Source organism: Pezoporus wallicus, unplaced genomic scaffold (genome assembly GCF_028554395.1).
Source record: "Pezoporus wallicus isolate ANWC-B61680 ecotype Strahan unplaced genomic scaffold, APGP_CSIRO_Pwel_v1 scaffold_3294, whole genome shotgun sequence".
Classification (NCBI taxonomy): Eukaryota; Metazoa; Chordata; class Aves; order Psittaciformes; family Psittacidae; genus Pezoporus; species Pezoporus wallicus.
The window spans coordinates 10,249,680-10,265,626 of NW_026635478.1; the positions used below are offsets into that span (position 1 = coordinate 10,249,680).

The following is a 15,947-nucleotide window of genomic DNA, read 5'->3' on the forward strand; positions in this document are numbered from 1 at the left end:
GCTGCTCACAAACTTGCCTTTGGGACAGTTGGTGCTGATGACTCTCAGTCTGAACAGCATCCAGCAAGAGCAGTTTGGGCTGAGGAGGGAGGGCAGATGTGGGCTGGGCTGACCAGTATCCTTACACATGACCTGAAATTCATCCTTGCAATACACAAGGAAATGCATAGACTGAATGAGTCACTGAAAGTATAATCCTCATCTTGATTAATTTTGCATATTCCATTAAAATAACCAAAATCCAACTTACTCTCTGGTCATCAGACTTCTCACTGGCCTCTACAGAAGCATGTTCAAGTTGGTTTTTGAAATAAAGCTAAGAAAAGATAATTACTGCAGGTCTCATAGGTTTTGGTTAGGGTTTTGTGTTTGGGTTTGTTTGGGTTTTTTTGGTTCCTAAGTATGAGTCTTGCTTGTATATTTGAACATTGACAGGTAAGATGCTTTTAAGTAGATGTGTGGTCAGATATTACCCCCAACTGCCTGTTGGGGGTAAAGTAGGAAGTAGTGACTAACTTGGGAGCTATGAGACTGTAGGAGGTAGTATTTTGTAGTGGTTATATTTCTTACAAGACAGACAACAGAACAAGGATACTGTGATAGATGGAAAATGGAGCTTTCTCTCACTTCTCTTTAGTAGCTTTGCAAATAATGTTGTTGTAGTCTTGTTCTATCATTACAGTTGTGCTAGCAAGGATGGCTACAATAGAATGATTACTCCTCCCCTCTAACTTCTTTCCTATTCATGCAGCCTACACTGGTGTGACTATATGGGGAAGAGGTATATTGAGAAACACAAGATTAACTTTCTGATTAGCAGTGACAAACAAGCCCAGAAAATCCTGTAAGCAAGCAGGAAGTCTTCCTTTTCTGTGAAGAACTTGAGGCCTCATGTACCTAAGTGAAATGTTCTTGGGAAACTCAAAATTAGGAATGTCTATTGCTATGTAATATCTACTTTTTCTGTGTAAGGCCTGTTGCAAAACACAGTGGTTCTCTGAAAGAATTTGAATAAGGAAAGGGTCGTGTTCTGTGTTAGCTGGAATGAGCATTTGTGCATGAAGCAGCTTGTCTGAAGACTCAGGAACAGCAGGATGACGAGGAAACAAAAGCAGTCATAGCTAATAGTTCTGGGGGAGGAGGAGGAGGGTAGTATGTAGATACCACCCTGTGAGATGCTTGTTTGTGCATGGCCTTGAAAGGTAAAGGTGAAAATCTGATAAGGAGGAAGCGAAACTAGAAATGAAAACTGAAATTGCCTGCTCATGTAATTAAATCTCTTTTTACTCCTTTTCACTTCTACATCCTTAACTAAATCTATTGCTGTAGTAGGGCAGAACTAATGGTACAAAGTGATATACAAACTGATAGCAGCTGGGGGCATGTTCTGCTGTCAGATGGAAGTGAGGTGATTAGGGGGATATGTAAGCCACTTGGGGCATGCATCTGCTATAGGAGTTAAGGGGAATTAGCTAAAGGTAGGATGCTAACGTGTATGATAAAAGATGTTAAACGGATGTTCTCATTCAAAGGTAAGGTAGCTCTTTTTGCTGGAACTTCATTCTCCAAAAGATTAAAAGCTGGTTTACCTCTGACTGAGTGGGCTTAAATCTGAGTGACTGCAAGCAGACAAGCTATTAGTTCTGAGTAACTAACTGTGGCCCTAGGCCAACCATCCTCCAAATGTATCTAACTCTAGATAAAGTAACTGTTTTGACTTTCAGTAGAACAAAATAAATCAGAAATAACAGTTCTCGAAAGTTCTGACTTCAGCTACTGTAGTAACTTGCCAGGCAGAGCCAAAATAAATGTGTATCTCAGTGCTAAAATACTGTTCTTCATATGCTCAAGTGATCACTGGCATAAAGACAGTATTGTATGAAGAATTAAATAGACAAGCTCTAAACAGCTATGGGAATTGTTATAATGACATCAGTATTGAAGGAGCTTATTGCTAGAGTTGAATAGTGGGGCTTGCTTCCTGGGCACTAGCCTTTCTCCCTATTAATTCTTTGACATGGAAGGAATTAATAAGATTCTCACAGAATAGCTTCTTTATATGGCTTTAGGAACTTAATTAGTATAAAAGAAACAGTATTATCCCTAAAGCCACTTTGTTGCTGTTGGCTTCACAATAGAACTTCTACCTAAAATGTCCTTGTCTCCTGATTCACTTCCTGCTATAAACTTAGCAAAACAATAGACATTTCACAGAAGATACGTGTTCTGCTACTGAAATGCAGGACTATGTCAGGCAGAGCTCACTTATCTGTAGTAAAGGAAGGGCTTTATTCTGTCATTGGAAACTAGTGCTGTTTCTGAAGTAGTTGCTGTTCAGTTTATTTAGGTGGAAAAAAGAGAGGCGAACTTGCATTCTGTTCCTGCTTTATTACAATAGCTCCCTCAAGCCTTCAGGTCAGTGGGAAGGACTCGATGTCTGCTGGTGCATAGGTATCAGATATAACAGCAGTGTCAGTAGCTGGTTATACTAACCTGTAGGGTTCCTTAACAAAAAAATTTAATTCCTGGATTCCCTGCATAAAATAAATTAAATGCGTATAGCTGGGAAAAGCTGCCTTTAGGCACAATGTTGTTAAAAATTTGATTATTAAGAGGAAATAGGAATATAAATGAGTATCTTGGAAAAACTGATTGGTTTTACTGAATAGGAGGAAGTTGTTTGTGCTAGGCTGTATTTTTTTCTACTTTTCTGAAGTTGCCATCAAAGCTTAGAAGAGCTTAAAGAAACTCGCCATACTTGAAGCTAGCCCATAGCCAGGACTTTTCCAGCCGTTACAATGACACAGAGATGTCTTTACCAGTTATAAAGAGACTTCTGTGCCTTAATCTGAAATAATTTTGCAACTATTAAAAAGTACAAAAGGTATTCACATCTGAGATAATCATAGACTATTGTGAAATAGAAAAGTTTAGACAGTACGAAACATTAATTAAAAACATTAATGTGAAAAGGCAATAATAAAGGATATTTCAGACAAAAACATGTCTTATATGTAAAAAGTTCTTTCCCAGTGAAAGTTGGGCAGTGAAACAGTGAAACTGATTGATATGATTGGAACAAAATTTAATATTCTGAACTTCTGTGTCATTGGTTGGCATATATAATCACAAATGGCATTAGATTTGCAATCAAAATATGGCTTAGGATTTAAATTTAGATTTAACGTGTAAATACATAAATACATATTTAATACTTGAGCTGTCTTAGCTAGAGAGAAACGTTCTTAAGAGAATGCTGAAATGTTATTGCAAGAGTCAATAAACAACAGTAAAATTTACACTGAGAGAAGCCAAGAGACAGAATTTCTTTACAGAGAAAGAATTAGTGCTTAAAAGGACACATGGAATTTCTGAGAACAGCAGAAGACACAAGAAGCATATTTAAAAATAGACTGCATTAAAAGTAAAAATAACCGTGGGATACTTATCTAAAATGAGAAGGATTTCTTCCCCCCCCCGAAACTTCCTGTCCTGTTCCTAACAGCCTAAATCCAATGCTTACCAACCAGGCTGCAAGGATTGTAGCCTTTTTTCTAAGAAAAAAGATTGAGATAATCTTTCCAAGGATTCTGAATCTGGGAATTCTGAATCTTCATTCACACCCTGTACATAACTGAAAATGTTCAGAGACCGACTGAATTTTAGTATTTAGGGAAAAAAATACTAAAATCAAAATGATGAATATTTTAAAGTATGATTCACTATATCAGTAAATTATTTAGGGCATCATAATAGTGTCATCATGCTGGGAGGTTGCATGACTGATGATAGATATAATTAGACCATTAATCTCTTTTAATTCACTACAAGTAAAATTTAGTATTTGAATATGCATAAAAATAATTTACATTTAGAAATTGAAAAAAATAGCACTTTATTAACCACTGAGGTATATTTCCCCAAGCAGTTTCCAAGTGCATATATGTATTTATTCAGTGCATGTGGCCTCAAGCCTGTATACATTTATACATACATTAAATTGTGTTACTGTAAGTAATTAAGTCAAATTACTGCACCAGGGTGTGTATTAACCCCAATGCAGACAAATTCTGCTTCATGTATAGAGGTAATTCACAGAAAGATCAATAGTGTTCATACAGAAAGTAGACTGAGATAAGTTTAATAATGTTGCTTCTGAATTCTTTCAAATGGTACACTTGGAAAAGGGGCAAAACCTTTGCAATTAAAAATGTGTTTTTAAAAGTCTGATACCTGTTATTGTCTTATTGCCTTCCAAAGGCATCTAAGCATTCTTCATCTAAGTATGAAAAGCATAGGAAACATCTTGCAACCAGAAGAGAATATTCAGCAGCTTGAAAACACTATTCCCTAAAGTGGTGCCTCGAGAAATCTCCAAATACTGAATTTAAATGTTCATATAAATTGCATTTGGTGAACTTTGTTTTTCCCCCCAATTAATACTCCTTCCCTTTTTAATTTCTTTATAATATCTTTAATTTACAAAATTTTTATCATTTCATTGCATTTATAAAGATGATAGATTTATAAAGATGCTTAAGTGAAAAGCTGGAAAACACAATTGTTATTTCTCAAGTTGCACTAAAATCTGAATCCAACTCTTAGTACAAAATGTTGTGTAAATTACTCATTTCTGGTCACCATCCATTCCTCTGGAATGCAAAACCAGATGAAGTTCGTATGAAGAGGACTCTCAAAACACCACCACTGTGGCATGAGACCTAAATCTGTGGTACCTGTATGTGTGTATATATATATAAAATACATATAATAGTAAATATATGTATCAAAATACAATCTGGTAGTTTTTGCAACCAGACTCAGGGCCTGAGAGCACATCTCTTGCTCTGTTTATAGTCACTGTCCCAATACTGGCCAAGAATATGAGCCCTGGTTTATACAGGAGGTAGCATACATTGGCACTGTTTATGTGCACACTGACGTGGTTTTTGGGGCACAAGGTGGTATCCAGTGAACTCTGTGTGGCATAATTACGTTTTTTTTTGTGTCAGTACACCACTGGTTGCAGGCTGAACTTCTGTCCTCTGCAGAAATGGAATTCCCTTTCATCACGGTGTGAACTTAGTTCTACCAGGGAGCACTGTGATTTACACTGAATTCCTGTTCTGTTTCTTCAATCTTTGAACAAGTTTGAGCATTATTTGACCATACAAAGAGATGAATGACTGTTTTGATGTTGAGGTTGAAGAAAGTCTAAGTGTTCTGGTAGGGAGAATTTCCAACTTTGACAATGCTGTAGGCAAAACGGAAATTTGATTCTTGTCCATACAGAAAGGACTGTATTTACAATTATATATATGTATCACTTAAAATCTCTTGTAAAGAAAGCTAGGTTATGCAGAGTTTGATTTTGTATTTAATGAGAGAGACTGTGTAGAAAACAAAAGCACATCTGTGGTCACAAGTGAGAGAAGAAACAATAAATTTCAAGATTCCCCCTCTCAGACATGAACTTTTAACTTTCAACACATGAGAGAAATTAGGGAAGGGAGACATCAAAGCTTAGAAAGCTTACCAACCTGACCAGATTTTGCAGTAATATTAATTGCAATTAATTCACAGAATGACAGATTCACAGAATGGTTGGAGTTGGAAAGGACCTTAAAGATCATTTAGTTCCAAACCCCTGCCCAAATCGTTTGGTTGTTTTTTTTCAGGACGTTTCTTTGGAAGGTAAAATTTACCCCAGTGCTATTGTTTCACTGTCCTACTGAGATAATCTAAATTCTCAGTGAACTTAAAACTCTTTAAATTAGTAAGTCACACACTTAGTGAAAGAGTACAGGAAAACCTGCCGTCTATCCTGCTTCTATGCAGACTTGCATAGGAAACACGGCCAAGAGGGAAGTACTCGCGGGACTGTTTAACAGTCCTGCCCAACGACCCAAAGCTCTCGCTGTCCTCAAACCCGGCTGTCCTCTGGGACAACGCTGAAGGCAGATCGGTGATGAGAAGGGCAGATGGGAGGGAAATGCTGAAATTGGTGGGGGAGAAGTCAAAGCTGAAGGGACAAAATACCCTGCTGGCTGCTGCTTGGAACTTGGAATAGTCCTCTAAAACAAACAGAGTTTGAAAGATAGGCAAGGGCTGGAGTAACAGTTCTGCCCGTGATAGCATTCAGTTATCGCGTACCTCCGCACAGGGAGGTTTAACCAGATCATCAGTGTTATTCTAGAGGTGGCTCTGTCCTTGGGACACCCCTGTCCCCGGGGCAGCTGACGGACAAGCCCCATGTCCCGCGCTGCCTCTCCCGCAGCAAGACGCGTCTTCAGCGGACGAACAGGAGCAGCCAGGGGAGAAGTGTAATAAATGCAGCACCCTCTCTGTCGCATTGGGGTGTGAGAGGGCACTGCGTTACTGCCGCGGGACAAGAAGCCAAAATAAAGCCCTCGCCACTTTCGGGGCCTTAAAAACTCTCCGTCACTTTTCCGGATCTATCGACTCGGTCAAATTCCGCTTCGGGAAACAAGATCTGCCCCTTCACTTGTCCCCCGCAGTGTAAACGGGACACAGACGCAATGTTTTTAGTCACGTCGTGCCCTGCCTTTTTCCGCAGCGTTACCGCCAGTGGTTTCCGACCACGTATACACCTATCTACCCGTACTCAGCGGCTGCCCTCTCGGCAGGCCGGTCGGTCGGGGCGGGCAAGCTGCCGGGCAGGAGGGGGTTGGCCGCTGCTGCTGCTGCTGCAGCCGCCGCCGGCGGGCGCAGTGGCCGGAGCCCCTTCGTAAGGTGCTCACGCAGGAACCCCCTCAGGCGCACCCGGCGCTAACGGCCGCCGCCAGCCGCTGAGGAGCTCGAGGCGGGGGCGCGCGCACTCCCGCGCTGCCTCCGCCGCCCCTTGCAGCCCTCGCCTAGGAAGCGGCGCTAATTGGCAGCCGCGGAGAGCCAACGGGCGGCGGCGGCGGCGACGGCGGGGCGGGAGCTTGCGCTTCGCTCTCGGCTGGGGTCCGCCAATCGGAGGGGTGGCGGAGGCGGGCGGCAGTCGGTGCGGCGGAGAGCGGAGCGCTGGGGCTCGGCTTGCGTTCCTCCGCGCTCTCTCGCCGCCTCATCGGCCACCTCCTTCCCTCTCCTCTGCTGCTGCCGGGCACAGGAGACGGGCAGATCCCGGCACTTCAGGTGAGGGCGGCGCCGTCGGCCTGGGCCCTACCCTTAAAGGAGAAGCTTGAGGCGGAGGCTGGGGTTTAGGTCCCAGTCAGAGGCTTTGGCGGGGGAGCGCGGAATGGCGGGCGGGGTCCCACCGGCGGGCGCGGGGAAGGGGGTTCGCCACGGGGCTCACCCCTGGCGCCTGGGCCCGCGCTGCCCACGGCGGGGTCAGGCCGCGTGGGGCGGGTGCCGTACTGGGAAGGCCCTGTTGGGTGCTGGCGGGGGCTCGGCGGTAATAGTGCTGAGGCGCAGCGGGAGCGGGCGGACGGACGGGTGAATGTGTGCGCCCCGCGGTGGTGTCGGGGCTTCTTGCCGCCCGGGCGCGGGGAAGGTGAAGGTCTCCTTGCACGGCGGCCGGCGGGGAAGGGCAGGGCTGGGGCTCGGCAGGATGACGACACGGGCTGTGGGGAGGCTTGGTTCCTGTTGGGGGGAAGAGCGCTGCTCGCTATTCAGTGACCCACTCGCTGGTGGCGGCGGCTTTGGTTGTGGGGCGGGGCGGGACAGAGGCCTAAAATTGAGCGGTTGGGTTTTTCTTCCCGGTTTTGAAATCCCGGCGTCCGGGATGATGGCAGGTAACGATGCTAGTTTGATGGGAGGAGGTGTTTGTATGGGGGAGAGAGAGATTTTAAGCAGCTAACAGCCTCCCGAGAACCAGTAATGATCTAGCTAAGTCAGGCTTGTTGATTTTGCCATTGCTGCCTTCTCTCTTAACTTTCCCTTTTTTGGCTCACGGAAAGAATCTCCTCATCTCCCACAGTAACGTCTGTGTGACAGATAGACAGAAGTTTCTTTATGTGCATCGAGGCTACCTTGCTCGAGAAAGACTGGGTATCTACAGTGTCTGCCCAGCTTGCTGCATCCATCTTTCCCAGCTGCCCGACTGTCTCGGGTTGGAGTGACTCAGAAGCTGATAGGTTCGGTCTTCTGAGCTTTCATCCCTGTGCCCTAGCAGTGAAGGAAGCCAGAAAGGTGCGAGTGCCATATGCTGTCCTTTGTAAACTGAACGTTTGAAAATGAAACATAATCTTGCAGTTTTAAATGCTCGGTTTTCTTGGTAGTTGTTTTTGATCAAAACCACAGATTAGTTAGGATAACAAGTACACCACCGCTCACGTTTCCTTTACCTATTTCGGTAAGTTTGATCATTTGTATGTGACGCAGACCAGGGTAAAAACGGAGCCTTTGGATGTGCTAGACACTTCTGTTTTCTTCTGTTGCAGTGTGACCTTACAACAGACTGCTTGAAAGGTTGGCCATAAGACTGTTTTCTCTTGCTATGGGGGGGGGGGGGGGGGGAGGGAGGGATTTTTTTCCCTTCTGCTAATTTGGATTTAAATTCAGAGTTTGTTTAGCCTTCTCCAAAGACAAAACCTCCTATTTGAAAGGGTTAAAACCATTAACAGTGCATTATTATAATAGTCATAGCAAAGACTGTGTTATGTAAGTGACTGAGTTTTCATTCTGTTTTCAGTGCAATCAAAGGATCATTCTTACATGTCTGTGATAAGACCAGTAGAGAAATACTGCTTCATTGCTTTATTAGGCAGGGGAAGACTTATATTCTGGCTTTAAGATGAGAGGCAACCGAAACAGTTTGCATTACTGGGCAGGGGGAAGACTTATATTCCAAATTTAAGCTGAGAGGCAACTGAAACAGTTTGCCAACTGTATTTTGGATGAGCAAAACTTCTTAATTGTGTTTTTGACTATTAAGTTTGTTAGCACCAAAGGCTAATGTGCTTGCTCTTTCTCTGTACCTTCCTGAAATCACATTTTGTCAAACTTGCAATTCGCCTTCAAAGATAATAGGGTTACATTCTGCCAATTATGACTGAATCAGCTTAAGCAGTAGTGGGTATTAGCGCATGGGGCATGTCTAATTGGCACAATGCCAGCCTCATTTTAGAGATCTCTGATCATACTCTACCACAGGTTAGGCATGGTAAACAGGAGAGGAGTGCGGGTGCTACCTTGACCTCTGTAGTGTTAACCTTGGCATGGCTGTTCACTGTTCAACGGCTCCAGACTCCCCTTGGTGCATAGTTTACAGTTCTAGAGTTGGTTTCTTTGGCTCAGGGTCTAATAAACATTTAAAACTGCCCTGGGGGTTAAACTGCATACCACACATCAAGCAACAATATCAGTGTTAACAGGAAGATACATAGCACAATTGTAGTTAGAGATTAAATAGTTTATTAGTGTTTGATAGGCAAAACGGCTTTGGGATAATTTTTTACTGTTTTTTTTTTGTTGTTTCTTTTCTCTCCTTTTGAAGAGAGTGCTCTGCAAGTGGTTGCAGTAGGTAATACCAAGCTGACAAATTAGATGGCAGTTACGATTGCTGGGCTTGATGTTAGCTGTATACATCTTAAGTGAATGGTCTTAAGTATTCTTTAACTTTTCTTTAACTGCCATAGGTTTATGAGAGATTTTCTGTATTCCACAAGTCATCTCTGTAACAAAAACTTGATTTTACTTTATAGTGTGTATTTACTTGTATTTTTCTAATTTTTCTGTTTTATTCCTTTAGTATTTGCAATATCATTACAGTAGCATGGCTTTCTGACTGTGTGGTGGTATTGTGTGCAGCATTTTGATCTGTGAATGTTTGTAGGTCATAATTTCAGAAAACGCCTAGATGTATTTCTAATGGGTAAACGTCTGGTTTCTTTTGCTCTACCAGGGTATACTTGAATGTTGGTCTCAAAATCAGGATTGTGGACTTGTTGCTTTTACCAGGTGACATGTTTGGATGATTTAGTGGTAGGCACGGGAAGTTTTGTTCTCATTCTCTGTGCATCCAGCATATGGCTACCTTTTCCTTCTCTGGAGCTGAGTGAACTACTGGGTTAAAGATGTCCTTATGTCAATTCTGTGCTTCCCTGATTATGGTTAAAATGAGCCTAAAAGTTACTGTGACTTGAACTGGTAGCCTGCAGGACAAAAAATGTTTATGTTTGTCACAGGAATGGCAAAGGATAAAATGCTTAGCAGTGCTGCTAGTCAGAAATTGTCTGTGCTTCTGTGAATCTGTGGGAGTAAAACAAATTAGCTGAAAGGTAGCTTTCTGCTTCTGAGTTGGTATATGGTTTTCTCAATATGGGAGTAGCAGGTCCTGGAAAGAGTTGCATCTTCTCATACAATAAGCCAGGAGGATTGTAGGTGCAGATTGAAGGTAATGTTTTGTTGGTTCTTAGGATCTCTGCTTTATAAAAGAAATTTTAAAGTCTAATGACTTGAGACTGAGACCTGGAAGGAAGTCTGTAATGCTTGAAGACTAGCCTGTGAGATTAACAACTTTTTTGTAACATAGGATTTAATTCAAATTCTGTCTTAATCCATAAAACTTCAAGAAGTGTTGTTCCTTTCAACTAAACCTAGTTACTGTTTTTTGGCTTGTCTTAATGTAATGATGAATTGTTCTCAGGGCATTAAAAGGAAGAAAGCGGGAAATAAGAATGATGTAACTGTACTGAGATAAGCTGAGCTAAGTATTCAAGAGTCTGTGGTTGAATAAAATGGTGTACCTAATATGAATGTTACTTGGCTATTTGGCTCACTTAGGATGGAATGAATAATCTGAAGTTGATAGTAAAAAAGCTGTTGTATCCTGGGTTGGTTCACAGTGTGTAATCATAGTTGAGTTTGTCACAAGACTTGAATGTCATTCCTTTGTATGCTATCCTGCAAGGTACCTTGCTTCGGGGAAGGGAACAGCCAAAATTTCTTTTAATGGTGTTGGTCTAGAATCTGGTTTAATGCGTGCTGTGAGTGATTCTGCTGAAGCCACTGTGAACAGTTATGCATTGGTAGAGCCCTGTGAATCTTGGTGGACAGGATGTGTCAATATTTGAGGAGGTTCCCAGCCCTAATTGGTAAATAGGGATAGAGCAAGTGTGGGTATTGTAGTGCTGCACTGTAATGAGCTTTGAAGCAAAACCAAAAAAAAAGTACCTGAAGGCATTAAGTGATGAGATCTGGTTCAACATTTTAGAATATGCAAATGTTTGAAAACTCTTCTGGCTTATGCAACCCATTGTAAATATTTTGACAGTGTTGGAAACCTGTATCTCACATTGTTTGGTTTTGGGTCAGTGCATGTTATTAACACTTTTTGCTTGTGTAGGTCTCTGCTTTAAGGTAAGAGTTAATTCCAAGGCATCCACAAACCTAAAATTTTAAACAAGCTTCTTTGCCTTTTATCATGTACTCTAGACCAGTGAATAGCAAACCACAGTACAATGTAACAGCAAAAATGAAGAACAGCATGTCAAATCATGTTGTTAAACATCTGTTTCAAACAGTTTTACTGAAGCCAAAAAAGGCTGTATTTTATGTAATCTTTTCTCATAAGCGTATAGATGTGACATAGAGATGCCCTGAGAATGGGTGCCATGCAAATTTTAAGTGACACTGTGACTCGGGAGTTCACAAGTATGTATTTTAAATATCTTCTTATGCCTGTTGTGATTTATATGTCACAGAATCGTGATGCACTTGCAAGCTCTTAGCTTTTGATTATGAGGTAGGGGGTTGTTTACTAATATTAAAACTGGATGATGGTGGTATTCTGTAATCTTCACTGTGAAGTGTCATTTTTCAGAAGTGTGATCTTTCTTTCTGTCTTCTTATTATTGTGGCTTTGTATATGAGTACCACAAATAGGACTCATAAATCTGATTTTTGTGTACGATAATATGTTAATCTCCCTCATATATCAGCCTGATGCACTGCCAGCTGGTGATTGTAATAACAAAAGGTGTGTATTGACTGAGCTCTGAGAGGACCAGCAGAGTTCTTGTACGTGGCATCTCTGACTGCTTTCTGAGCATAGCCAGGGGTTCTCGGTTCCAACACCAGCTTGCATGGAACCTTACTTAGCACTGTAATGGTAGATGAACCTTAAAGTAAGAAGTCTGTTTGTTCTCAGTAGCAGATACATACTTCACTATGCAGGCATACTTCACTGTTCTTTTAAGCTTATGTATTATTTTTTTTAAATTAATTTCTGACTTAATAGGTCAAGTAAAAGGTGCAGGGTGAGTATGCTTAATGTGCCCTTCTTAAAAGGGGTAATGTGAAGTACAGATTTCAATAAATGATCTGCCATGAGTCACAGGACTAACGGAGCATCTTTTTAGCTTAACTTACACCTCTGATCCTCTCTATTAAAGAAGCTTTCCTTGGCAGATTGGCAGCTATCTGGATCACTGCAGCGTGGAATAGTGCTGGTTGCTTGTCAGGAGAAATGATAAATCTATGACAAACAGATGTGTATATATATGTGTGTATGTGTGTGTGTATATATATTATATATATGACATATATATATGTATATGTCATTTACCTGAAATAATACAGCCAGTCTAATATCCAGTCAACATACAGTTGTGCTTATCTTGAACAGCGTGGTTAATCTCTAGAGCAAACTTAACTGAAGGTAGTTTTCCCAAGTTCTTGCTGTGTTTAGGTGGTGGTTCCCTTCCAAAATGTGAGGTCTGTTTTAAGTGTGAGAACTGAAACTGGGTAACCATTTCCTTTCAACAACTTATCTTTAATTTTTGTGTTAGTGGAGAGCTTCATATAAAGAACGTTGTCAGTCTTGTCATTTGTAAAGTGAGATATAAATTGAGTGGCTAGTTGTTCCTCTTTTTGGCAATTAAATTTCTTGGAAACTCTTATGCCCACAGCTTAGAGTATTGCCATGTCATTGATTAGTTCTACTGTTATGGTAGGCCACTGCCAGCAAGCGTGCATGGCACAGCCACTCGCTCTCCTCTCTGTGGGATGGGGAGAGAATTGTAAGAGAAAAAGTGAAAAAACTTGTGGGTTGAGACAAAGACAGTTTAAGTAAAGCAGAGCTGGTTCATTTGAAAGCAGGAACAACCAGCACACATGGCTTAACCAATACATAGTGCCACTTCCCAAAGCAAACTTTCATGCTGTCTTGAGGAAGAGAGTCCTAGGTGGAAACAAGTGGATTAGGGAAACAAGCTGCAGAGTGTTACTGTATCATTGATGGCTTGTGGTGGTTGACCCTGGCTGGATGCTAGATGCCCACCAGAGCTGCCCTGTTGCTCTCCCGTCCTCAACTGGACAGGGGAGAGAAAACATAATGAAAGGCTTATGGGTTGAGATAAGGACAGGGAAAGATCATATATCAGTTACTGTCAAAGGCGAAACAGACTTGACTTGGGGAAATTAATTTATTGCCAATCAAATCACCATAGGGTGATGAAATGTTGAAAGATCTTCCACCCACTCCTCTCATCTTCCCAGGCTCAACCTCACTTTCAATTTATCTTCTCTCCCTGGGCAGTGCAAGGGACAGAGAATGGGGGCTGCAGTAGTCTCTGCTGCTCCTTCCTCCTCACAGTCTTGCCCTGCTCCAGCATGGGGTCCCTTCCCCAGGAGACAGTCCACCATCAACTTCTGCAGTGTGAGTCCTCCCCCACAGGCTATAGCTCTTCACATACTGCTCCAGTATGGGTTCCTCACAGGGTTGCAAGTCTTGCAAGCAAATGTGCTCCAGCGTGGGCTCCTCAGAAGCACGTTTTGGGGATGGCTTTAGCGAATAGGTACTTTTTAATCTGTAGATAACGTGTTAATGTTCTATAGACATCTAAAGAGGTGATATTTAATATAAACAGTTTTTAAACTGCTGCTGCTCTTAATGTTGAAGTAGTTTGGTTATTCAGTTGCTAATAGTACACAGTACAAAGGCAGAAGAATGATTAATATATTTTAATTCAGAAAGTAACTATTTGTAATGAACTCACCTTATCAGAAAAGGACAAGCCATGGGACTTCTGTGAATGAATCCCTGTTGGAATTTGATGTAGCCACAAAGAAAACTTCTCATTTGTAAGGAATGGGTGTAGGGTCCACCACAGCCCTGGTAGCTAGCTTTTATTATATTTATTACCATGAACTTCCCCTATTTTCCACTTCAGGTATAGCTAGTTCTGTAGCCACAGTGTTTTGATTTTGGTTGGGTTTTTTGTTTTGTTTTTTTTTTTCCTTCTAATGTGGCTTTGGGGACAGCTGTTAAAAAATCTTGTGTGATTCCCTGTGATTTTTGCATGGCAAAGTAGTATTATTTTATCAGAGTCACAAATCTGAGTCTTCTCAGTTGAAACCAGAAATGGTCGGAGTCAACTTGGTTCTGGTATCTTTTATGTAGGTAGTCACTTCTTTTAGGTCTGAATCCGTTGGTTTGGTTTTTTTTTTAGTTATGGTGTACGGAGTTCCTTTGTGTTGAATTCAACATGCTCTTTGAGTTAGGACATTGTCACCTGCAGCGTTTGTTAAGCGCCATGCCAATTTTAGTATTGCGAAAGTGAAACGTGGAACATACGTCGGTGAGACCAAAGGGCCCCACAGTAATGCGGCATTCTCCTTCACACATCAGCTTGCTGCAGAAGGAGCTGACTGTGTTGTGTTATTTAGTGTGCTCTGGTGATCTCCAGTAGATATCAGTTAGTTCCCATGGGGTTCATGAGCTATTGAAAGATATTCTAGAATATCTGGAATGTTAGTATTCATTAAAGTTGTTAATAATTCAAACAACTAATGAATATTATGCAGGAGTGTCACCACTTCTTTCTTGACAACTTAATCCTCTCTACCTACCTATTATAACCACTTACATGCTGTTCAGCCATGCGACTTGTACAGTGAAGTTTCAGTGATATTAAATGGGCTTGATTTATGTTCCCAGATGCAAACATCTTGTCTCTTGTGTGCATACCACTTGCACATAAACAATGAAAATATACTTTTGCTTGACTTTCAGGGTCTCAGATTTTGTGTTGTATGTATACTTGCTTATTCCTTTTGTTGGCATAACATCTTGTGATTTGTTAAAATAGCTCAGAAGCTTTTTGCCATTTCTACTCACAGTGATGAAGCAAGTAGCTTCAAAACCAGTACGGTCTGTGTTGCTCCTAAAACTGGAAGTCAGGTTGTTTGTTTCTCTGATGCCCTGCTATTTGTTCTTGCTATGTGCCGTGTTGGCTCTCTTTATGTGGCTGTGCTGCAACCAGAGTTGGTTCCCTGGTCCAGCTAGAAGCTTCTTATTTTTTGGCAGAGTAATTTTCAGCTGGATAAAGCTTAGCACCTGGCTTCCTGAATATAGTCAAAGGCATAGGTCTGGAGGAGTGACTGGGCATGTGGGAGAAGACCAGATCAACCTTTGTTGGCAAAAGAAGTCTGTACCGTAATAAAGTGGTCAGGCAAGGTATTGAGATGAGCAGTACAGTGAATAATTTCTGTAAACTTAGGCCGTAAAGTGAATGTTGGATATAAGTAAGTCTTTGTATAAGTGCTTTTATAATCCCATGTATGCAAAAAATGGTCAGACGTAATAAAATAAGGAAGATGCAGTATATATAAATGGAACAGTGTTGCTCATCCTACCAGCAGAAGCTGTGCTACATGAGCTGCTGAAATACAACTGAGAAAGATTTAATGCTTATTGCCTAGACTTACTATCTTTAAGCTGTTAAGGGTATTGAAGATGTGATTAAACTTATGTTTCTCAATTTTTACCAATTTTAAATGCATGGCTGAGTGAGTAATAAGTATCAAATTATCTTAAGTTAATATATTTAAAGGTAAATGTGCTGCTTTCTTGAATTGAAATAATTCTCAAAGCTGAACAGGTTCCAAGTAGAAAGGGGCTAAAAGTCTTTGCTTTTTGGCTTCTAGAATGCTCATGTGTAAGTAACTTTTATGTGTACTTCTAATGTGTAGTGCTGATATATATTCTTGTGTAATGA

General features: G+C 41.4%; 1 protein-coding gene across 3 annotated transcripts in view; it reads left to right on the forward strand.

Annotated features, from left to right (window-relative positions):
* Positions 1-6,996: 6,996 nt before the first annotated feature.
* PACSIN2 (protein kinase C and casein kinase substrate in neurons 2) overlaps positions 6,997-15,947 on the forward strand; it is a 56,690-nt gene continuing 47,739 nt past the window's right edge. For all 3 annotated transcript variants that reach the window (XM_057427476.1, XM_057427483.1, XM_057427500.1), the window contains exon 1: positions 6,997-7,140. The gene's annotated coding sequence lies outside the window, so the exon portion shown is untranslated. The remainder of the gene's footprint in view (positions 7,141-15,947) is intronic.